This window comes from Triturus cristatus, chromosome 7, assembly GCF_964204655.1.
Source record: "Triturus cristatus chromosome 7, aTriCri1.1, whole genome shotgun sequence".
Taxonomy (NCBI): domain Eukaryota; kingdom Metazoa; phylum Chordata; class Amphibia; order Caudata; family Salamandridae; genus Triturus; species Triturus cristatus.
Genome location: NC_140590.1, coordinates 1,186,530,743 through 1,186,555,828, shown reverse-complemented (window position 1 = coordinate 1,186,555,828; position 25,086 = coordinate 1,186,530,743). Strand labels below are relative to the sequence as shown.

General features: G+C 40.9%; 1 long non-coding RNA gene across 1 annotated transcript in view; it reads left to right on the top strand.

The window, feature by feature from the left end:
* The first annotated feature begins 357 nt into the window (after nucleotides 1-357).
* LOC146811421 (uncharacterized) overlaps nucleotides 358-25,086 on the top strand; it is a 47,678-nt gene continuing 22,949 nt past the window's right edge. The window contains exons 1-2 of the long non-coding RNA XR_014965825.1: nucleotides 358-431; nucleotides 8,795-8,854. This is a non-coding gene — a long non-coding RNA (uncharacterized LOC146811421). The remainder of the gene's footprint in view (nucleotides 432-8,794; nucleotides 8,855-25,086) is intronic.

The following is a 25,086-nucleotide window of genomic DNA, read 5'->3' as shown; positions in this document are numbered from 1 at the left end:
CAAGGTAAGCTATATTGTGTATTATTTGTACTTTTCTAAGATTGCATTTAACTGCACGTTTTCATTTTTTTTTTTACAGCCAGACCACTTGGAGCCACGTCGCTTGCAGACGACGAACACCATGCTTTGTTATTCAAGATAGGCAGAACTCGCACATCAGCACTAACGATTCTAACAAGTCACAACCTCCACAATCCTTTCAACCCTATCTCCAATTTACATACGGCCAGACAGCAACATCCTCAACAACATCTCACCTACATGCTCTTTTAAAGTGCAAAGTGTTTTCTCTTTTGTTATTTAATTGAGTAACCGGCATTTTTTGTCTTTTCCAGTATTTAAAGGAGCGAAGCAGCAGTTGGAAACATTTCTTGAAGAGAGCCCAGCAGGTATACTTCGAGACAGCGGACCTATACCTCATTGAAAAACAAGTAAGTAACTTAATCCATAGCGAAATTAAATAGCCTCTTGCATTAGCGTGTTTTCATTAATTTGTACTTTTTTCTGTGCTTTCTGTACTTATATTGTTTTTTAAACTTTGCTAATTACTTCGCAGGAAAATTATTTGCAAATGTGGCGCATTTACATTCCTTCCTTGTACACATTTTTTGCTCATGTTTACTTTGCAGCCCATTGTGTAAAAATGTTGTTTCTTTCCGTGCACTTTCCACAGAGAATTATTTATTCTTAGTAGCGCTTCTTACGTGCCCATTTTTCTGTTTTTTAATACGCACATACCAAACAGTAACAGTATGTCAATTTTATATTTTAATTGTGTCGCATATAAAATTTAGCGAGTTAAAGTATGCCTTCTTACTGTTATTTTTCTTCCATACTGTGAATATTTTTAAAGTACCTCGCCAACACGCTGTACAGTGATGCATATTAATAGCATGCTTCCCTACTGTAAAGTACGTGTGTTTAACTTTTTACTAAGTCAAACTTAATAGAAGAAAAAAAATTATTACGTCCGTGCTGCAGTACTAAATTAGATACATCGTGCGTAGCGATAACTTAAAGTCTTCTTTTCCATATTACTTGCCGCCATTAATGTTAGAGCCATTTCACTCTATAGCACAGTACCCCCCACGCACTGCAACACTGTCCGTTTGCAATTGTCAGCCTAAAACTGTGTTATAATGCGGAGTTTTGGAAAGCTGGGCTGCTCCTGTTTTTAAAAAAAATGATTCTATGTATTTTTCACTCACGTTTCTTTAACATATGGAAAGTTTAGCTGTGTAAATATAGCGCTACTAAAGAATATTTTTAAATGTGGTGCATTTACATAGCTTCCTTTTACACATTTTTCGCTCATGTTTACTTTACAGACGATTGTGTAAATATGTTGTTTATTTGCGTCCACTTTTCACAACATTTTTGATTTTTAGCAGCGCTTCTTACGTGCACAGATTTCTAGGTTTTTTAACGTACATATTAAACAGGAACAGTACGTAGACTTTTTTTTTTAATTGTGCTGCATTTAAAATTTACTGACTTTTAAGCATGCCGCCTTAAAGTGTTCCTTATTATGGTTCTGTTGGAATTACCGCGCAAATAAGTTGTACCGTGATTCAGAGTAATAGCAGGCTTTTCGACTTTAAAGTATGTATACATCATTTTTTTGTCTTATGTGCAACTCAAAAGTAGGAAAAAATATATTATACACGTGCTGCTGTACCAAATTAGATGCAATGTGCACGACAATAAATTACAAGCTTCGTTTTCCCATTACTAGCTGCCATTATTGTTAGCGGCATTTCACTCTATAGCACAGCCACCCCCATCCACTGCAACACTATGTTTGTTTGCAATTGTCACCCAAAAAATTGCCATTATGCAGGATATTGAGATACTGGCCTGCTCCTGTTTTTGTTTAAATTGATAGGTATTTTTAGCTCACGTTTCTTTTACATCCGTGAATATTAGCTGGGTAAATAGAGCAATATCAAAGTAAATTTGAAAATGTGGCGCATTTACAAAGCTTCATTTAACACCTTTTTTGCTCAAGTTTACTTTACAGACCATTGTGTACATATTTTGTTTATTTGCGTGCACTTTTCACAGAGAATTAGTTATTTTTTGCAGCGAACAGTACGTAGACGTTATATTTCGCAATTTATAATCATGCCTTCTGAAATTGCTTTTTGTAACTTATTGTCAATTTGTTGTAATTACTTCGGGAACACGCTGTATTGTTATTGCTGCTTAATAGCAGGCTTGCCTACTTTTAATTGCGTGTAAATAATTTTTGGATATTATATGCCACTTACAAGTAGGAGAAAATTTATTATACGCGTGCTGTATTATTAAATAAGACACACCATGCACGACGATAAGTTAAAATGTTACTTTTCTGATTACTGAGTAATGGCAGGCTAGGCTGTATTTGTAATATGTTGTTTATTTGCGTGCACTTTTCACAGAGATTTATTTAATTTTAGCAGCGCTTTTAACGTGCACAGATTTCTAGGTTATTATACGTACATACCAAACAGGAACAGTACGAAGACTTTACATTTTAATTGTGCTGCATAGAAAATTTTGCGCCTTACGTAGACTTTATATTTTGATTGTGCTGCCTCCATTAATGTTAGCGCCAATTCATTGCACAGCACACCTCCCCCCTCCACCCACTGCCATAATGCTGAGTAATGGCAGGCTAGCCTGTATTTGTAATATGTTGTTTATTTCCGTGCACTTTTCACAGAGATTTATTTAAATTTAACAGCGCTTTTAACGTGCACAGATTTCAAGGTTATTATACGTACATACCAAACAGGAACAGTACGAAGACTTTAAATTTTAATTGTGCTGCATAGAAAATTTAGCGACTTACGTAGAATTTATATTTTGATTGTGCTGCAGCCATTAATGTTAGCGCCATTTCATTGCACAGCACACCTCCCCCCTTCACCCACTGCAACACTATGTCCGTTTGCAATTGTCACATATAAACTGTGCCATAATGCGGAGTAATGGCAGGCTAGGCTGTATTTGTTTTTGCTAAAAATGATACGATGTATTTTGAAAGTACTTTACCAATTCCATAGCCTTAGCAAAGTATATTTCAGTATATGGCGCATTAAGATAACTTCCATTTAAAAATGTTTTGTTCAGGTTAACATTTTATATTGTTTTACAATGTCGTCAGGAACAAGCTGTGATATAATACAGGGTTATAGCAAGTTGGGCTGTTCCTGCTTTCGTTTCCAAAAATACAATGTATTTAAAAACGACTTTAGCAATTGCATAGCAGGGGAAAGTCCATTTTAAAATGTAGTACATTTAAAGAGCTTTTTCGTAATCTTTTAATAACAGTATAATTTACTTACACAGGGGAAAAACACTTACAGCCATTTGCTACAACCACACCATCGACTATACATCTTTACACTTCGTTAATAGAACACGGTACGTTCATACTTAACAATGTTTGTTAGCCCTCTACAACTAGCCCTCTACACACATGCACTTTACGCCTAGCCCTCCACACCTAGCCCTCCACACCTAGCCCTCTATATCTAGCCCTCTACACTCACGCATTCTACAGCTAGCCATCAACACCTAGCCCTCTACACCTAGCCCTCTACACCTAACCCTCTAAACCTAGCACTCTACATCTAGCACTCTACATCTAGCCCTCTACACCTAGCCCTCTACACCTAGCTCTCTACACACACGCACTCTACTCCTAGCCCTCTACACCTAGCAATCTAAATCTAGCACTCTACATCTAGCCCTCTACACCTAGCCCTCTACACCTAGCCCTCCACACCTAGCCCTCTACACACACGCACTCTACAGCTAGCCCTCAACACAGACGCCCTCGACACCTAGCCCTCTACACCTAACCCTCTAAACATAGCCCTCTACATCTAGCCCTCTACATCTAGCCCTCTACACACACGCACTCTACAGCTAGCCCTCAACACAGACGCCCTCTACACCTAGCCCTCTACACCTAACCCTCTAAACCTAGCACTCTACATCTAGCCCTCTACATCTAGCCCTCTACACCTAGCCCTCTACACCTAGTCCTCTACACCTAGCCCTCTACACCTAGCCCTCTACACCTAGCCCTCTACACACACGCCTTCTACACACACGCCTTCTACACACACGCCTTCTACACACACGCCCTCTACACACACGCTCTCTACACACACGCCCTCTACACACACGCCCTCTACACACACGCCCTCTACACACACACCTTCTACACACATGCTTTCTACACACACGCCCTCTACACACACGCCCTCTACACACACGCCCTCTACACACATGCCCTCTACACACACGCCCTCTACACACACACCCTGTACACACACACCCTGTACACACACACCATGTAAACATGTCCTTTACAAACACTCTTTAAACATGCACTCTACAAATACTCTGTAAGACATGCTTTCTAAATGATGCTCTCTAAGAAACACTGTAAAACACACTGTATTACACATGTTCTCTGTATTACCCTCTCTGTATTACCCTCTCTGTATTGCCCTCTCTGTATTGCCCTCTCTGTATTGCCCTCTCTGTATTACTCTCTCTGTATTACTCTAATAAGCTCTCTGTATTATGCTCTCTATATTACTCTATCTCTATTACTCTCTATGTATTACGTTCTCTGTATTACGCTGTCTGTATTACACTCTGTATTACGTTCTCTGTATTACGTTCTCTGTATTATGCTCTCTGTATTGCGCTCTCTGTATTACGCTCTCTGTATTACGCTCTCTGTATTACGCTCTCTGTATTACGCTCTCTGTATTACGCTTTCTGTACCACACTCTCTGTACCACACTTGTGAGCATGGTGCACAGAGCGTAGTGCAGATAGCGTACTGCAGAAAGCATGGTGCAGAGAGCATTGTGCAGAGAGCATGGTGCAGGGAGCATGATGCAGAAAGCATGATACAGAAAGCATAGTGCAAAGAGCATGGCACAAAGATCGTGATACTAAGAGCGTGGTACAGAGAGCATGGTGCAGAGAGCGTGGTGCACTATAAGTTGACAATAGCTAATGATGATAAAGTGAGTGCAGGTGAGAACCAATCTGCAAACTCCTATTGGGTCACTTACGTGAGGCATTGTCAACTTCTTCACTACTTTTTACTTTGCATTGTCAATTTCTTCAGTACTTTTTACTTTCTCTACAAAGGACACGTCCTCTACACACACGCCCTCTATACACACGCCCTCTACACACACGCCCTCTACACACATGCCCTCTACACACACGCCCTCTACACACACGCCCTCTACACACACGCCCTCTACACACACACCGTGTACACACACACCCTGTACACACACGCCATGTAAACATGTCCTTTACAAACACTCTTTAAACATGCACTCTACAAATACTCTGTAAGACATGCTTTCTAAATGATGCTCTCTAAGAAACACTGTAAAACACACTGTATTACACATGTTCTCTGTATTACCCTCTCTGTATTACCCTCTCTGTATTGCCCTCTCTGTATTACCCTCTCTGTATTACTCTCTCTGTATTACTCTAATAAGCTCTCTGTATTATGCTCTCTATATTACTCTATCTCTATTACTCTCTATGTATTACGTTCTCTGTATTACGCTGTCTGTATTACACTCTCTGTATTACGTTCTCTCTATTACGTTCTCTGTATTGCGCTCTCTGTATTGCGCTCTCTGTATTACGCTCTCTCTATTACGCTCTCTCTATTACGCTCTCTGTATTACGCTTTCTGTACCACACTCTCTGTACCACACTTGTGAGCATGGTGCACAGAGCGTAGTGCAGATAGCGTACTGCAGAAAGCATGGTGCAGAGAGCATGGTGCAGAGAGCATGGTGCAGAGAGCATGATGCAGAAAGCATGATACAGAAAGCATAGTGCAAAGAGCATGGCACAAAGATCGTGATACTAAGAGCGTGGTACAGAGAGCATGGTGCAGAGAGCGTGGTGCACTATAAGTTGACAATAGCTAATGATGATAAAGTGAGTGCAGGTGGGAACCAATCTGCAAACTCCTATTGGGTCACTTACGTGAGGCATTGTCAACTTCTTCACTACTTTTTACTTTGCATTGTCAATTTCTTCAGTACTTTTTACTTTCTCTACAAAGGACACGCCTTCTACACACACGCCCTCTACACACACGCCCTGTACACACACCATGTAAACATGTACTTTACAAACACTCTTTAAACATGCACTCTTTAAATATACACACACTCTACAAATACTCTGTAAGACATGCTTTCTAAATGATGCTCTCTAAGAAACACTGTAAAACACACTGTATTACACATGTTCTCTGTATTACCCTCTCTGTATTACCCTCTCTGTATTACTCTCTCTGTATTACTCTAATAAGCTCTCTGTATTATGCTCTCTATATTACTCTATCTCTATTACTCTCTATGTATTACGTTCTCTGTATTACGCTGTCTGTATTACACTCTCTATTACGTTCTCTGTATGAAGTTCTCTGTATTACACTCTCTGTATTACGCTCTCTGTATTACGCTCTCTGTATTACGCTCTCTGTATTACGCTCTCTGTACCACACTCTCTGTACCACACTCTCTGTACCACACTCTCTGTACCACACTTGTGAGCATGGTGCACAGAGCGTAGTGCAGATAGCGTACTGCAGAAAGCATGGTGCAGAGAGCATGGTGCAAAGAGCATGGTGCAGAGAGCATGGTGCAGAGAGCATGATGCAGAAAGCATGATGCAGAGACCGTAGTGCAAAGAGCATGGCACAAAGATCGTGATACTAAGAGCGTGGTACAGAGAGCATGGTGCAGAGAGCGTGGTGCACTATAAGTTGACAATAGCTAATGATGATAAAGTGAGTGCAGGTGAGAACCAATCTGCAAACTCCTATTGGGTCACTTACGTGAGGCATTGTCAACTTCTTCACTACTTTTTACTTTGCATTGTCAATTTCTTCACTACTTTTTACTTTCTCTACCAAGGATTACCTCATTAATAATACATCCTTATAACTCTAATAATACTCCCTAATACATACTTTAACTACAGATTCTTTACATACACACTTTACATCCAGTTTTTACAGTCATCCACTTTTACCATTCACTCTTACAACACATGCACTCTATAGATACACTCTTTACACATGCAAAAGCTCAACACATGTTCTCTCTACACATGCTCTCTACACGCGCTCTCTACACACATAGTCTCTGTACACATGCTCTCTAAAAGCTCTCTCTCCACACATGCCCTCTACACACATGTTCTATACACACACGTCCATACACACACGCTCTGTACACACACACCTTATACACACATATACTCTACACACACAGCCTGTACACACACGTATTCTACACACACATCCTGTACACATGCACTTTACAAACACACTCTTTAAAAATAGACTGTTTATACACACAAACTATACACACTCTGTACACACACATACATACTCTAAACACACTCTACAACTACTTTCTAAAACATGCTTTCTAAATAACGCTCTCTAAGGAACGCTCTCTAAAAAACACTGTATCACACATGTTGTTGATTACCCTCTCTCTATTACCCTCTCTGTATTACCCTCTCTATATTACTCTAACTATATTACTATTTGTAAACACTCTCTATAATATGCTCTTTGTAATACGCTCTCTGTATTACTCAACATCTTTTACTCTACATCTATTACTCTCTGTATTACGCTCTCTGTATTACGCTCTCTGTATTACGCTCACACATGACACACATACACTTTACACACTCCACATACAGAAACACTTTAATACATGCTCTCTATGATAATCTCTACAACACGCTCTCTACAAAACACTCTCTACAACATGCTCTCTAAGACACGCTCTCTAAAAAATACTCTCTAAGACCCACTCTCTAATACATGCTCTCTAAAACGCACACACTATCTATTACACGCATTACTACTCAATCTCCAGCACACACACACTACTACTGTCTCTAACATTATCACTAACACACACTATTTAGCACACACTTTATCTAACACACACTCTTAACATACTCTCTTTAACACACACAAACACATTCTAGTACACACGCACTCTAACATACACTTACACATTTTCTGTATCACATATCTATATACACTCTATCTTCTTCACTCGCATTCACTTTATTATTCACCTTCTACTATTTCACAAAACTTTTTGCCAAAAGCTCCTACTGAAAAAGTAAACATGCATGCACAATAAAAAATGTATACTTTCATGGGGATGGGAAAATAAGCATGCAAGTAACAGCAGATATGGAACTCCTACAGTATTATTTACCTGGAGCATTGCCAACATTTCAGATCACTTGTATAACTTACTATTTCTCTATTATAAAAATACTAACATACTGTATAACTCTACTAGTAATACTATACTAGTCTTAACAAAAAATTACTTCTTACGCATTGCTAAACATATTTTATTACACACACTTTAACATACTGTTTACCACACATAGTCTGCTTAGACACAACGTCTACACACATACTATCTACACACACACACTACACTATGTCTTCACACAAACTCTCTTTACACATTACTGTACACAACACTATTTACTACTCTCTACTACACAATCTTTAATACATGCTTATCTACATTCTATAGTAATACTCAACTACATTATTACCACTTGCTCAACAATACAACTTCTCTATTAAACACTTTAATTTACTAATGTTTTTTTTTCGTATAATACTAAAGTTTAGTTTATACCATTATGTTACCTCATTATTAATGTTTGTTTTCCTTTTTCATAGGTTGCCAATTCTTTCAAACAATCTCGCACGCTGCTAACTCCTTGACAAAACAACATCGAGGTAAAAGTACATAACTATTATGTTTAACTAAGTACTTGTAACAAGAGTGTTTGCAAAACATCTGTATAGTATACATATAAAAAACAGATTATAACTCACTTCCTCTCTCTCTCTCTCTCTCTCTCTCTCTCTCTCTCTCTCTCTCTCTCTCTATATATATATATATATATATATATATATATATATATATATATATAAATATATACATATATATATATGTATGTAGTCTGTTTACTATGTTCTTCATTAACTTTTGGAACATGTGACTTTGGTGGGAAGGGCATATCATTTAAAAATGGCGAAATCCATTTGCAGCCTTTATGTGAACAAGGGCGCCTTAGCCCGAAACGCGTCATCTGTTGACTGCTGCTAGGTTTCAAATAAACATCTTGCCTGAGAAAAGAAGTGGTTCGTATCTCTTTCTTCTCTGCCGAGGCCTTGGTAGAAGTGGAAGGAGTGTTGTTCGTGATATATATATATTTATATATATATAAATAGATAGATAGATATCAATAACCATATAGCTATATATATCATAAACTATAGCTACAAAAACACCTAGTGGTATAATATAAACAATTCTTAATAAATATTTAATAAATATCTTAATATAACATATTTATATATACCTGTTAAAAAAAACTCTAGATCTATATTATCTACTGCCGGTCGCCAGTAGATAGTTATAGTTAGGATCGTGTTTCCATAGGAAATCCGCAACATTCTATTTTGAATAACTTTGGCGCCGATTGACGAATCCTCGTGAAGTTTTCAAAATAGGTGGGGCGCTCCGCTCCTTTCCTGAAAGTCTTGGGGGGATTCGTCAAGCGGGGGCTGAGAAAAAGGGGGGGTCCCAAAACGCGTTTTCCCCATGCATTTTTCCATAGGACCTTTAGTCCAAGCTACAGCCCGAACGGCTGAACAGAATTACTTGAAATTTGGCAGAGAGGTAGTCCTCAGGTCAGGGATGTGCCTTTTGCAGGTCTGGTGTAAATCTGTTCAGTATTTCCTGAGAAAATAGCATTTAAATCAATATATCTATAGACGCGCACCGTGCGCGTACGGTAAAACTTACCGTACGCGCACGCTGCCGTGTGCAAGCACGATTCTGATTGGTTGTTAGATCTTAGTAAACATTCGAATCGGTCGAAACCAGGAAGTGTCGGCCGCCATTTTGTCTCTCGCAGTCTGAGGGGGTGAAAAACAAAGGTGGAGAACGTGAAAAGGGGGCAAGGTGGACAGTTCCTGACCCCCTAGCCTTGGTCAGGGGGTCCCAGAAGGACCACCAAGGGCAAAAATGTATTTTACATTTTTTACGAAAAATCGCGGAGTGCGCGTAGCGTGCGCGCACGGTAGAAACGGAAAAATTCCGCGAACTACGTAACGTGTGCGCGCGGTGCGCGCATGGTGAAAAACCTTAAAAAAATTTAAATAAATAAATAAATACATAACTTAGCATTTAAAAAACCGTACAAATTCACTGAAAAAACCATGGGTTTCACACACGTTATAGTTAGGAATTAGCATTTAAAAAACCTTGCAAATTCATTTAAAAAACCATAGGTTTCACACATGTTATAGTTAGCTGGGCATTTCACTCGTGAAAAACCATTGAAATTCCCCCGTTATAGCTAGTGCAGGCAACTATAACTCACGCGACCGCAATCCTCTGCTGATGACGTCAGATATTACATCACTGATGACATATGTGTCTTTCTGAAAAAAAATATTTGTAATATATGTATAGCTAAAAATTAATGGAAGAAGACATGGGTAAATAAGTGTCTAAATACAGTATTAGCATCAGCAGAGGATTGCGGTCAGCTAAATAAAAGAAAAATAAAGCGTACGCAAGAACAAGATAATACACATAGCACAGATATTAATAAAAGGTTACAAACAACAAATAGCATAATTACTAACTTTCAGGCCCAAATAACCTATGGTCCAGAGTATGCTTGCACAATTTGCAATCAATTGTGGCATAAGCAAAATTTGCTAAAAACAAACAATATTAGAAAGAACAAAAAATTCATAACATGTAACATTAGTAAACTACAAACAGATGAGATATGTAAAACATGTTATAGCTATATTACTAAACAAAAAATACCACCTTGTTCTTCCAGATATCCCAGCAGCCTTACACTTGCATAATTTAGAAGAAAGATTAGTAGCACCAAGAATCCCTTTTGTACAAATTAGGACACTACCACGTGGGTTCCAAAAATGTCTCTCAGGTGCAGTAGGTAATGTGCAAACAATAAGGAGCTGCAGAGGGAAATAAACCCAAGTCGCCCTCCTCTCAATCAATAATCATGTACACAGGGCTGGGTCTAAGAAGGTATAGTCACAATAAACTGTGGCTCAAATCCCTAAGTCTTTAGGTATTTTGTACTCCCCTCCTTTCTTAATTTGAGGCAGTCACCAACAGCTATTCACCTTCAATTTTTAAATTTCTTTATAAAAACTTAGAAAAAAGCAATCCCCATAAATGATCCTCTCAGTGTAAGAACTCCCACGTCAATTACACCAGGTGTTTTTACAATCCTTTGAAAAAATGTGAAAAGACAAGATGACACCTCACGTGCGCAACACCAATTGAGCTTGCTGATTGGTACTCACCAGCTCTGCCCACTTTTATCATCATCGGTTGTCATCTTGCCCCAAAAAAATAGGTAAATAAAGTGTCCACAAAATTAAACCCAAAATTTGAAGGTAGATAGTGAAATAATCACATACCAAGATGCGACTGAAATGTGAGAATAAAAAATGAAAAGGATGCACTTTCTATAGGACCAACTTTATTCCTCCTTATATGCGCACCCAATTCAAAACTTAAAAAGGTTGCTTAATATGCATACCATTATACTATGCCAACATGTTTCATCGCCAAAATGTTTGTAGCGATTTCTTCAGGGCAAATACAGTCGCTTGGCACCAGTCGGGGACACCTCTTAGCCTTTTATTCGGGGACTGCCAAAAGTAAAAACACACAGCACACATAATTCTCACTCGATAACCAATTCTACACCAATGGATATATTTATATCTCTCGCTTAGATCTATTCATTACCCTTATTGAGCCACAGATCCGCGTACCAGCTCCTTTTTACAGGTCACAACACGAGCTCCATATGTGAGTCCTCACAGTGAATCCGCATTCAGCTGTAATGCAAATCTGGAGGTAATGAAGTTTCTCATTAGTCCCTGTAGCCCTCGTTATATCCTCTATCTAGCGCACCGAGTTCTAACTGAGCTACATTGGGGCTCGCCACTTCATCTTGATTATGTTGCGTAATCATGAGCAGATACTCTCTGCCATTTAAATGCATGCTTATTTACATTCCCCTTCTTTTTTATATATATATAAAAACTCATACCCGGCATGCCAAATGACCCGGTGTATTTTTTTTAAAAAAAGGAGAACAAATCATTTTTCATACATCTCTCAGCATCCTCACGGATATCCCACAGAATTGGATATTGGGAAGTGGAACACACTTTTTTTCTCGTCACTCTGCTATTTATCAGAGTCTAAATCGTCTGATACATTAACAAACCACCCAGGATGGATTGTGCTCACCTACTAATAGTACTATTAACAAAACGAACTTGTTAGCAATTTAAAGATGTTAAAGATGTTAACACACAACACCCTCCTTTTCAGTCATTCCTCCTTACCACCCAAGGCCCCACGGAGCTCCTTATCTCCACCGGTTAGCCGTATTCACCCTCCGCCTCTGTTTTTAATCTTTCGCGGGAAGACGGCAACGTCCCCGCGTCATAACTATGGGAGCCATCTTAGATTGGGGTGATTTATCCAACTTTCTTTCTACAAGTGGATAGTTTCTACTCATTTACTCGTCATACTGCTATTTGTCAAGATCTTGTTCATATGGTGCATTAACAAAACGCCCACGGTGCACTGTGTTCGCCTAATACTCCTCCTCAAGAACGAGCTTATTAACATCTTACAAGCAAAAATAGCTTATACTGACTCTTGTTTACACCCACAGCACCCTAACAAAAAGGGGAGATACTTGTCAGCTCAATATTTTGCCTTGCTCCATTCGATTTGGTCATTTAACCCAATTTGGTCGCACTTCTCCTGAAAAATCCATCGTGCTTCTTTCGAGGCCAACAGATCCTCGACATTTTGGGGGTTACCTATTATTTTCTCAAGTACCACCCACGTAAAAGTATGTTTAGTTTCATGGCAATGTTGCACCAGTTTAGTGGTTAACTTGCCTGCTCTGATCGTACTCAGGTGTTCCTGCATTCTAACTTTCACCTTCCTCGTCGTGAGACCTATATATTGAAGGCCACATTGGCAAGTCAATCTATATACCACATTCGCGGTGTTACAATTACTGAAACGTCTCAAGTACCAGATCTTTCCTGAACTCAAAACAATACTCAGTGTCTTCTTGGTAAGTCCACATACAGAGCATGCTCCACACGGATAGTGCCCTGAAGGTAATGTTGACTCTGTCGATTTCTGTAACATTTCCACCCGTGTATGTACAAGTTTATCTCTTAAGTTGCTAGATCTTTTAAAAGCAAACCTAGGGGGAGGCATGGTGAAATCTTTGGTTGACAATAATGCCCAATGCTTGCATATAGACTGACGGATCCGTGCTGCTAGTGGATCAAACGTCATGACCACGGGCTGACACTCGTCTTTTGTTTTTTCAGTTTTCTGGAGCAATACACTCTGTGGTGTGTTAATCGCTCTTTTTCTTGCTTGTCTGATGATTTTACGAGGATACTGCCTCATCTTAAGTTTCGCACATAATCCTTCTGACTGATCAAGGAATGCTGCGGTGGAGGAACAGTTCCTTCGATACCGAAGGAACTGCCCCACCGGTAGATTATCTTTGAGGGCTCTGGGATGGTAAGAGTTGTAGGACAAAAGTGAGTTCTTATCCGTGGGTATTTGATGTACTCGGGAGCATAGTGTGTCCCCTTCTGCATAAATATCCAAATCAAGGTATACCGCCGTCTGGCTGTTGTAATTCCATGTGAACCTAAGGCTAGCACCTTGATGGTTGAGCCAGTTAAGAAACTCCAGTAACCCATCTTCTTGTCCCGACCAGATGCAGAACACGTCGTCTATATACCTCTTCCAGAGACGGATCTTGCTCTGGAAGGGATTGGACTGATGATATATGACGTGTTCTTCAAACTGTCCCACTTAAATACAGGCCAAGCTGGGCGCCATTGTCACGCCCATTGAAGTACCTGTAGTTTGTAGGTACATATTGTCTTTATAACAAAAATAGTTCCGTGTAAGGGTAAGTTCTATGCACTGTAACACGAAAGACTGTGGAGCATCATAGAACCACTCTTGTCCATTAAGAGCATGCGCTGCTGCAGTAGTTAATGTACCTGCAGATGTTATGACAACTGTTACTGTTTTACCAAGGCAAATCAATGATAACATGACCATTCCCATTAAATTAAAAAGAAAATTAAGTTATAAATCTTATACCCATTTTGAAAATGTTCGCCCAAATAAAGTAAAACATGCTGCTCTATATCTAGCAACTACTAGCACTATGTTCAAGGAATATGGAGTTACCATTAATCCAGATTGGGAATATACAACGCCAACTATACCACCTTGTAATGACACTTCAGATACAAATAATACATCAGATTCTGAAGACAACATTGCCGCAGGGAATTTAGATACTATGCTAACTAATGAAACAATAACTACACCAAGAGGTCTATATGAAGATATAGATTCTGAATATTTAGCTTTCCCTACAATATTTTGTGGAAAGCGAAGACCAACTAATAAAGAAAGGCATGTACCAATACATTATAGCACAATATGTCAATGGGAATTAAGAAGTAATAATCAAAGAGTAGCAAAGTCTATGACAAATGTTTTCTTTAAATTGACTAAATTACGTATAAAACAAATACATAGCAAAATATACATCTCACTTAGAAAATACTTTAATAATGGGAAGATTATAACTGTAAAAGACATAAAAGAAAAATTAAACAGTATTCTCCAATATAACGAGGGGTACAAAATACTAAAAACTATACGTAGTTCACCACCATATTGGGAGCAATGCAAAAAAGACCTATTTGCTATGATAAGACAATTGGGAATACCAACTTTTTTTTTAACTTTATCAGCTGCAGAAACAAAATGGTATCATTTAATCAATATATTATTACGTACTGAAAAAAAAAAGAATGTACAAAAGAAGAATTTGCCAATATGTCATGGGAAACAAAATGCGCATTAATACAAAATCCAATTACATGTGCAAGGCATTTTGATTTCCAAGTTAGAAAGCTATTTAATTGTATTTTATTACATGAAAGTAACCCAATTGGCAAAATTTTAGATTACTTTTATAGAGTAGAATTCCAACAACGGGGATCACCACATATACATGCTATAATATGGATAGAGAATGCCCCACAATATGAAAATTCTGAGCTCAATTAAGTTATTACTTTTATAAATAAGTATATAACATGTGCAAAGACACAAGATCCAAATATAGAGCCTTTCGTACCCCTCCAAAGGCATGGGCATACCAAAAATTGCCGGATCAAGCATAAAAGAACATGCAAATATCAGTACCCAAAATATCCCATGCCAGAAACCTATATATTAGAACAATTAGAACTAGACAAAACTAATCAAGAACTCCTTCAACAAATCGAACTAATACATCTAACTATCAACACATAAGACTGCCAAAGTTATACTTTTGATGAGTTCTTAAATACAATGCAACTAGATTTAAAACAGTATCTTTTATGTATACAGTCAATGATAGGGAAAAAAACATTTTTCTCAAAAGAACACCAGCTGAATGCTTTATAAATAACTACAATACTACAATTTTACAAGCATGGCAAGCAAATATAGATATACAATACATATTAGATGCATATGTGTGTGCTGTATATATAGTTTCATATATTAGTAAATCTCAACGTGGGATGAGCAGAATAATTGCACAAGCTGCAAAAGAAGTATATCACAATCCTAGTATAAAAGATCAACTTAAGCATATAGGTAACAAATTCTTAAACTGTACAGAAATAAGTGCACAAGAAGCAGTCTATCTTATACTTCAAATTTCATTACGGAAAAGTTCTAGCTCTTTTGTATTCATTAATACAAGCCCACCAGAAAAGCGTACACACTTATTAAAAGACATAGAGACTATTAATTTATTGCCAGATACTTCTCATAAAATACAATTTGAAAACCTTATAGTAAAGTACAGCAAACGGCCTGAAGAATTAGAAACCTGTACATTAGCTGACTATGCATCTAGGTATGATGAAAAAAAAAAAAGAAAGGGAAAAAAAGAAACAGACCATGACAATTGTCTCGCAGAAAATAACTTTTATAGCTCAGATGAGGAAGAACTTGAAATTAATATACAAAAAGAAATAATAGAAACTGACTATATAAAACGCAAAAACCCTAAAATAATTCGCTATTGTAGATTTAACAAAAAGAATGACTCAGAAAATTACTATAGAGAAATGATAATGCTTTATTATCCATGGAGAGTAGAACATCTAATAACTGGCCACAAAGAAACATATTATGAACGGTATCTAGAAATTAAAAGCACTGTTGCCTTTCATCATAATAGATATAATAAAACACCAAAAAACAATGAGACAGAAAACATTACATTAGAACCATTGATTCTACCCCAAACAGATATAGATACACATGACAACATATATCCTCAAATTCCAGTTAATGAACAATTACTATATGACTTATCATTCGATTTAGGAATTAGAAGTACAAGTATTGAAGAAGCACTAACCAATAATTTAATACCAAATGAACAGTATGACAACATAATGCAAAATCTTACAAATCAACAACTTAACTTTATATATCATCACTTAAATTGGATAAAAACAAAAGAAGAACCCTGCTACACATTTTGTACAGGTGGTGCAGGAGTAGGTAAAAGCTTCCTTATTACAGCGCTTTACCAAACATTACTACGATACTACAATACTAGAGCAGGAGAAAATCTTGACAACATATATGTACTGCTTACAGCTCCTACAGGCAAAGCAGCACATAACATTCATGGTAAAACGCTACATAGTACGTTTAAAATGCCAGTTTCACAAACACTAACTCATAAACCACTAACTCATGAGAAGAGGAGTACACTACAAAACGAGTTAATGCATCTTAAATTGCTAATAATTGATGAGATATCAATGGTAATTTATTGAATTTCATACATAATAGATTCCAAGAAATAAAAATGTCCAATCTCCCATTTGGTGGAATATCTATATTAGCAATTGGAGATTTTTATCAATTAAAGCCAGTTTTTGACACGTACATATTTGAAAACCCTTGGCATTCATACAGACCAGTAAGTACTCATCTATGGCAAGAAAATTTTAAGTTATTTGAGTTAACAAAAATTATGAGACAGCTAAATGACTTGCCGTTTGCTGAACTGCTAAACAGATTTAGAGAAGGGAACCAAAATGATGCAGATATAATTCAGATACAAACACGAGAATTAGAACCACCAATAAGCATTAGCAAAACTATACCTTATATTACGCCAACAAACAAAGAAGTTGATAACATTAATAGTGAAGTTTTATTACATCACATAATGAACTAGCCTGTCTACACAGCAACAGCCATAGATACAGTAGCAGCTGACTTGACTGAAATAGTTAAAAAGAAAATACTAGCTCAGTTACCTACAAACGCGACTAAAACAATGGGCCTGCCATTTATAGTACATATTGCCTTAAAATTAAGATATGATATAACTTCCAATATTAATGTTAATGACGGTTTAACAAATGGTGCTACAGGTATAGTTGAATTTGTAGAAACAATAAATAACACCCCTACTGTAATATGGATTAATTTTGATAAAGAAAATGTTGGTAAAAGTACGAGGCTAGAAAATAAATACATGTATACAACTAACATTTTGCCTCATTGGACACCAATACATGCTATAACACGGCACTTTCAATTTACACAAAAATTTATAACAATTGTACGCAAACAATTCCCCCTACGCCAATCATCTGCACGTACTATACACAGAACACAAGGAAAAACAATTGAACCACTTTACATACATTTTAACAATAGCAAAGTACATCATATGCATTATGTAGCTTTAAGCAGAGCCAAATCATTAGCTAACATCTATATTAAAAACTTTCAGCAAGACAAAATAGTTGTACATTCAAAAGTACATAAAGAAATGGCCAGATTAAGGACAGATATGCAATTGCAAATATCAGTCCCTCAATTGTGTACCTATAACGAACTGTGTAATATAATTGTACATAATATACGATCACTGCAAAAAAATTACACAGCACTGAAATCAGACACAAATATAATGAATGCTGATATTCTATGCTTAACTGAAATAAACACTACTAGAACATCAGATAGCAATACTTTCTTGATAGAACAGTACCATCTTTTAATATTTGATAAATTCCACCATCACATAACTAAGCATGGAATAGCAATTTACTAACGTAAAATATTGACTTACTGCCAATATATGAAACACAACACGAAATTGATATTCTACATTTTACTCTACATCTTAAGAATTGCAACTACTTATTTGTAATGCTATACAAGCCTCCACATGTACATATACAAACACTTTTCCAAATTTTAAGTAGCATATTAAACTTTTACCCTGATTATAACTACATAATAATGGGTGACTTCAACATAGATTTAACACAAGAAACACAAAACACAGCACTACTATTACAATATATGCTAAACGAATTTCAATGTCAACAAAAAATAACACAATATACAACAGACTACAAGTCAACATTAGATCATATCTATACTAATGTACACTTAACGAACTATGGCATATTAGAGTCATATTATAGTGATCACAAAGCCTTATGGGTAGCAATTTAATAAGCATGTTGTATATATGTGTGTATAGGTGGCTCTGTATCTTTATGTGGCTGGCTCAGTATGTGTTGTAGGTGACTCTGTATGTGTGTAAGTCGGTGGCTCTGTATGTGTATGTCTGTATCTCTGTATATGTGTGTTGATAGCTCTCTGTGTGTATGGCTGTCTCAGTATGTGTGGCTCTGTATGTGTGTCTGAGTGATACACTTGGGTGCCGATCACGATCCTGTAAAAACTGGGTACGAACCGTCGGACGGAGCAGATTCTCCGTCTGACGCGTACCCGGTCGTACAAATATACAAACCTGGAATTACGATTCGCACGGGAACATCATTTCCGTACGAATCGTAAAAAACCCCGACCGAACAAAAAAAACCTACGAATGCGATCCGGGAAAGCGCCGACCTGACGTCGGGACGCTCGCAGCCTGCCATTCACGAACCAGGAATTACGATTCGCACCGACGTCATCCCGCACGGTGAATATTTTCCGGCTGCCAAAAACAGCCGGGAAATCTGGACGACGCGAACAAGGAGGACCAGTACGCGACGGACAGACAGGACGACACAAACAAGGAGGACCAGTACGCGACGGACAGACAGGATGACGCGAACAAGGAGGACCCGTATGCGACGGACAGACATGGACCCGAACCTACGTGTCATCCCGGCCCTCATAGCACTCGACCTCCTCTACAGGTTCGGACGCAGACGCCGCAGAAGGTCAGAACAACTAAGGGAGGGGGGAAAAGGGGGGGGGGCAGGAGCATGGGCAGGCCACTAAACCCCCACCCAAGTCACACAGCACACATGCCCTGGACATACCTGACCCACAGGCCCTGGTCACTACGCGGGGGTGGGGGCGTGTCCAGCTAAGCCAGCGACCGCCACAACGGAAGTCCTTGACGACGCGAACCGGTAACACAACAATACAGGTACGTTCCGTACCCACGCCTGAAGAGTGTGGGTACGAGTCGTACCACGCCCACACCTACGTCACCCCAACAATGGCGGGACGGCCCGTACCCACGTGGCAAAGGCCTGGGGACGGGCCGCACAAGCATCACATAGCGTGGGGACGGACATGTACGGACCCTACCCCCAACCGCGTATGCAAGGAGCGTACCCCCCACCCCAACAGTGTAAGTACGACCCGTACCCTCACCCGCGTATGCATGGAGCGTACCCCCCACCCCAACAGTGTAAGTACGGCCCGTACCCCACCCGCGTACGTATGGAGCGTACCCCCACCCCAACAGTGTAAGTACGACCCGTACCCCACCCGCGTATGCATGGAGCATACCCCCCACCCCAACAGTGTAAGTACGACCCGTACCCCACCCGCGTACGTATGGAGCGTACCCCCACCCCAACAGTGTAAGTACGACCCGTACCCCCACCCACGTATGCAAGGAGCGTACCCCCCACCCCAACAGTGTAAGTACGACCCCTACCCCCACCCGCGTACGTATGGAGCGTACCCACATCCGTGCATGTCATGAGCGTACATATTGTGAAATTGGAGAGGTGGGTGCAGAGTCCTCCCAGCAGAGCTCTGAGACAGGAGGGGTGGGTGCAGAGTCCTCCCAGCAGTGCCCAGACACAGGAGGGGTGGGTGCAGAGTCCTCCCAGCAGTGCCCAGACACAGGAGGGGTGGGTGCAGAGTCCTCCCAGCAGAGCCCTGAGACAGGAGGGGTGGGTGCCCATCACTCCCAGCAGTGCCCATGGAACGCAAAGGGTGGAGTAGTCACAGATACCATGCCCACAAATGTCAGTCAGGTGCACAAAGACCCTGCAGTACATGTACCACATGCGTGCGAGGCAGGGAGTATACGCATGCATAGCGCAGAAAAGAAAACATGTACACATGAAGTCATGTCAATAGGCCACATACACAAGTACAATGACTACCAAGGATGCCACGAATGATGCAGGTGGAGACATCGCTCAGCATGCATGTGCAAAGGTGAAGGACTACGTCACACACCCAGCTAATGGACACACAGCTCTGTGCTAAAGTCAGGGGACACCCTGCAGGGAAGAAGTCAGAGTACACAGAGGAAGGAATACACCTTGGGACAATTGCAACATGCAGCAACTGCTAACATGAATGGAGAGAGGTAGCCAACACCGTGTGAGGCACACAGATCCCAGGGTCCCCCCTATGACCAGCACACCACTACATATCCCACACAACCAACACATGATCACCACCCAAAATCATGTAGCAGCCCCACCAACAGCAATATCAGAAAAGCAGTAGTGTTCAAAGGAAACAAAAATGGCTTTAATCAGCATGACCAAAAATTGTATGTACGTAGAAAGTTCAATATTTACAAAGCCCATAGGGCAGTCCAGAAGTCACAGCTGGATGGGGAACACAGTGGGATGCGTGTCCCCTAGCTTGCCTGCACAGTTACAATCCATTGTCTTCCACAGGGGTGAGGGCATCATGTGGGGGGGAAGAAACAGGCACCGCAGGGACAGGAGGGTGAAGGGTAGGCGTCGTGGGTACAGGGATGGAGGACTCCACCACAGGGGGTGGGGCAGGGCCAAAGGTGGATTCTAGGAGCGCGCTGCACACCTTAGCAAGGTCCTCCAGGGACTCCCCTGCACCCGAAGGAACCACAGGCCCCAAGGTGGGTCAGAGGGATGGGTCGCAGCGCCACTGGGGGAGGGTGTGGAGAGGGGGGGGGACTCAAGCACCCTGACCGTGGACTTCCTTGACCGCTTGCGGGGTGGTGTCACTGTGGGGCTCAGGGACAGAGCGGCCATGAATGACTCTTTGGGGGAGATGTGGCCAGGAGAGCTGAGGGGAGGGGATTTGGAGGGAGTGGATTGGGTGGAATGCGGACTCCCACTCTGGCTGCGTGTCACACGTTTGCCCCCCGACCCAGTGGGTGTGCCTACTTCACCCTGTGTGTGCGTGTCAGGAGGTGTGCGGCGGACCTTCCCAGCTGGTGTGGTGCCTGTGTCTGTTGTGGTGGGTGCATGCTTACGTCTGGGTGTATGTGGGACAGGCATGGGAGTGGGAAGTGTGGAAGGGGCAGGGGTAGGGGGTGGGACGTAGCGCTGCAGGAGACCCACTGCTGCAGTCAGTGTGGAGTCTATGGACCTCAGCAAGTTGCGTTGGTCAGCCTGCGATGAATGAATGCCCTCCAAGTATGCCTCCATGTTGTTGAGGACCTGGCTGTGGCCATGGAGGACATTAAGGATCTCAGTCTGACCAATCTGCAACTGCCGCTGGATGTCCACAGACTCAGCATTGGCGGCAGCAGTGGAGACAGGGGCAGGGGGTGCGGTGCCTGGCAGGAAGGAGACATGTGGTGACCGGGCACGTTGGGAAGGGACACGAGCACGTGGGAGGCGGCTGATGCCAATGGAGGGGGCGGTGCCAGATGAAGGGCTGCTGTCAGATGGTGGGGCAGCCACCGCCCACTCGGAGTGATCATCCTCGGACCCGTCAGCTTCATACTCTGTTGTGCCAGTCGACAGGTCCCCGGGTTCACTCTCCACCGCCTCAGTCCCACTCGAAGTGCCAGCCCCGATGTCACCGCTGGCACTGGTGCTCGGTCCCTCCGCGCCGTCTGTGTCCATGTCTCCCTCCGTGTCCCCCAACGATGCTGTGGGCAGGGTGAAGAGACAGAAAGTTATCATACACCTGTATACATATGTCACATGAGTCAAATCCACGTAGGTTACAGTGCATAGCCTGAAACAAAGGAAGAGTTACATCTACAAAACAAGGTACATATGTAGGGCATGCAAGACACAGTTATTTGACCCACCATGCCATGGAAAAACTATGGCGAGCATGACACTATAGCAAATGAGATGATATAGAAATTTTGACTGAGGAGCAAGGCCCTGGGGACAAGACAGCACTGCATCTGCACCACACAGCGTGGCAGCAAATAGGGATGAGCAGGGACCATAGGCAGGAAGTAGAGGCACATGCAGCATAGGTAATACTGATAACGGATGTATGACGTTACAACGCATACTTTTACAACGCATGCACTTACAACGCATTTTTTACAACGCACAATCCATTACAACGCATTCCATTACAACGCATGACACTACAACGCATTTTTAAAAACTACCTTTACAACGCATTTCCATTACAACGCATACTACCTTTACAACGCATACCATTACAACGCATAACATTAAATTGCATTTAAGGTAAGTATTAGATAGTATAGGGGTAAAAAGTACTTTTCTAACTCCAGGGGGTGCAACAGTAGGGTAAGTGTTGGATAGTATAGGGGTAAAAATTACTATTCTAACTCCAGGGGGTGCAACAGTAGGGAAAGTGTTGGATAGTATAGGGGTTAAAATTACTATTCTAATTCCAGGGGGTGCAACAGTAGGGAAAGTGTTGGATAGTATAGGGGTTAAAATTACTATTCTAACTCCAGGGGGTGCAACAGTAGGGTAAGTGTTGGATAGTATAGGGGTAAAAATTACTATTCTAACTCCAAGGGGTGCAACAGTAGGGTAAGTGTTGGATAGTATAGGGGTAAAAATTACTATTCTAACTCCAGGGGGTGCAACAGTAGGGTAAGTGTTGGATAGTATAGGGGTAAAAATTACTATTCTAACTCCAGGGGGTGCAACAGTAGGGTAAGTGTTGGATAGTATAGGGGTAAAAATTACTATTCTAACTCCAGGGGGTGCAACAGTAGGGTAAGTGTTGGATAGTGTAGTGTAATATTATGCGTTGTAATGGTATGCGTTGTAATGGTAGTATGCGTTGTAATGGAATGCGTTGTAAAGGTACTTTTTAAAAATGCGTTGTAGTGTCATGCGTTGTAATGTCATGCGTTGTAATGGATTATGCGTTGTAAAAAATGCGTTGTAAGTGTAGTGCGTTGTAAAAGTTGCGTTGTAAAGGTTGTTCCTCACTGATAACATGCCCACCCTGACAGCCACACTGCACCTTGAGTGTATGTCCAGGAAAACATCACACACTGGCCAGTCCTAGCAAGGAGAAATCAGGTCTTGACATGTCGGACATGCCGCACCACCCACCCCCTACATGAGACAAATCTATGGAGACACAGGAAGCACCTACATCTCTTAGTCTGGGTGAAATACACATGGGATGCAAAATTTCTATATTGCACACAAACAACCCAAGGTGCGGCAGTGCAAATTATCATGTAAAAATGGGCAGCATCAGATGATTGCAACAAGACACAAAGGCAATGGCCACCGTGAGTATGTAAATGGGAAATGAGGTCAGGCTGTACAGTGGACACTTGTAATACATCTCACGTCAATATACATGTTGCCAGGGGACAATGGCACAGAGCACAACCTATGCTGTAGACACAGAGATTGTCGACATTCTCGGATTACACACATGATACCTAGGAAAAGATGCCCCTGGGGACAGTAGTGGCCACACAACTCCATGCTCCTGAATGCAAATGACTGCAACACACGCTAACATCCCTGCACTATGCCTAACGCACACTCATGCACATCATGTCACAGGCCACCACATGGGACATGCCTGCTGGAAGGCCTGGCACTCGAGAGATTAACTCCCATGTCTGGACTCAGCATTAGTGCCAACTGACATGGAACCCACAAGTCCAGAACTGGACAGGGCACAGGCAAGGTCACAAAACCTGTTACACACCACCCCCACACATGATGCTGCAGGCATTGTACACTTGGAGAAGGTGTCAGGCTACATAACCTGGTGATGGAGTGACTACACACAGACCAGGGAACACATTGCAAGGAGGGGAAGGGAGGCAGGAGAGCACTGCAACACTGTGGGTGACAGGATCTGCACAGCAAAACTGCCACCTGGATAAAGGGTCTAAGGGAAAAATATTTAAAGACCTACCCAAATTCTAATCCCCATAACAAGACTATATAAACACAACAGAATAGGGGGTCTATTGGTCGACAGCACAAGATTAGAGAAAAGAAAAAGTAGTGTATGAAATATCAAACCCATACATAGTCAGAGCAGAGCACGGAAAACCATCAAACCGACTCAACCAAAGAGACCAAAATTGAGAGCAAAGTCACCTCTCACGATCAGTTTATATCATGTGGTCTCCACCTAGAGCCGAGGTATGCCTCTTGATCATAGAGACTTCCTCGTTAGTGTAAGGCTCTATTGCTCATTTGGGTTGATAAAGAGAAGTCCAAAAGTCACGTGACAGACTGTGACCACCAGACAGAAGAAGTGCAGTGCAAAGAAAAATGTGAAATTTAAAAGGAGATTGTGTGAAGAGTACGATATA